We start from the raw sequence: 1845 nt of genomic DNA on the forward strand, positions 1-1845 counted from the left end.
AATTGTTTCTGTATGTGTCTCTTTGGAAAGAAATGAGATACTATATATTTATAAGAAATGTAGAGGACCATTGCATCAAAAAGAAATCAGCATCAGAACGTTGACCAAAAGAATGGGGCAGTCCTTGGACGTTGCAACTGGAACGTTACACAACTTCTTTTATTCTTTTGCAATATTAATTTATAATAATAATACTTTATAACGATCTAACGTTACAAAGCTAACGTTCCAAACAACTTTTATAATATAATATTAATATATTACAACATTACTTACATGATTATTTTAGAAAATTCTAAATAAAAACTAATGTTATGGATTTTTTCTCCTATCACAGAGTTGTTTATATTATTCTAAAATTTACATAACACTTTAATACTTCTATTTTAAATGTGAGGACCTGAACTTTCATTAAATAAATAAAATTCTTTAGAATACTTGGTTCAAAAGCTTAAGCTCTACTCTCTTTCTAGAAAGCTTCTTTTCCAATTTTCTCTACCATCTCTCTAGAATTCCTTATCAGTGAACCATCTGTTCCTCAATCAGGAGACACTTGAGTAGTTCCGGCATTCTGGGCTCTCATTCAACCGGTCAATTTCTTGTTCCTCCACCGGTAAGTGGTTTTCTCCTTTCTTCCATTCAAGTTGGGGCTATGAGCATGCATCAGAATCTGATTGCATGTGAATAGTATTTCTTTCCTTCCATTTCCAACTCCGTCTAGAGTTCTAATTCTGTCTCATACTACAAATTGATAATCTATAGGTGATTCTAGCATTTTCTTTGAGGTGCAAGAGAGCGGGCATGCTTCTGTTTCACCGTGTTGTTGAGTATAGGTAAGGGAAGTTAGGTTGAATTCTGAATTTATAGAACTTTAAATTATATTTATTGAGTTTATATTTTTGAGTTTAAAATTTCTGCAAGTATGACTTGTGTGATAGAATAGGTTTTATGAAATTGAATTGATGAATTATGATTTTTATTGTCATGAATCTGTATTTTCTGAACTGTAACTTGAATGAGTAACTATGAGTTAAATTAAGAATTTGAAATGCATAAGAGTATGAAAAAGAATTAAGAGTTGGAGTGGAAATTTCAGTTTGGCAGTAGCTAGTTAATCCACATATAGAAATTAGAGTGTTTAAGTCAATTTGAGGGGAAGGGGAGGAGTGATTTTGTGAGATAGAGGTGAGGTGCATATTTAGACTGCTAGTACCACTTAGTCAAGCCACTTTAGACTTGTTAGAAACATTAAACCAACCAAAAACAGAATACAAATGGTAGATTTGAATTTGACCCCATGAGTAAAGGAAATTGAGTTATTTGATCCAAATTTTCTACATAATTGTTAGAGATTAGTGTTTGGATTGGAATTGGACCCTTAGGCAAGTTAGATTCAACTTATACTTCGAATTAGGATCATTAGAATTTCATCAAAGGGCCTAGAACAAGTTTGGAGTGGTGGAGTTCTGCAAAANTGCAGAATTGGGAATCTGCAGAAGTGCAGATTTACTGAGCGAGAACCCAAAATTAATTGGATTTTTCAGCAGAAATTCGCACAACGCACCAGGAAGTGTGCACTCAGCGAATTTTCTACGACAGAAGGAGTATTTTTGATGTTTTTGATGTTTTGGGAGTTCCGGACGTCCGTTTTGGACGTTCTTTAGGTCGTTCTGGGGGTTTTTTACCCTTCCGGAGCCATTGGTGAGGGTTTCCAAGCTATTTGAATTACTTAAGTATTGGTAATTAAAGATTATAAAGATATTTGTATTAATAAGTGATGTTTTTTCTGAAAATATGTAATTCTTGTTTTCTCTTCCTTTCTTGTGTGATGATCTAGGTATCTTT

Source organism: Vigna radiata, unplaced genomic scaffold, assembly GCF_000741045.1.
Source record: "Vigna radiata var. radiata cultivar VC1973A unplaced genomic scaffold, Vradiata_ver6 scaffold_377, whole genome shotgun sequence".
Taxonomy (NCBI): Eukaryota; Viridiplantae; Streptophyta; class Magnoliopsida; order Fabales; family Fabaceae; genus Vigna; species Vigna radiata.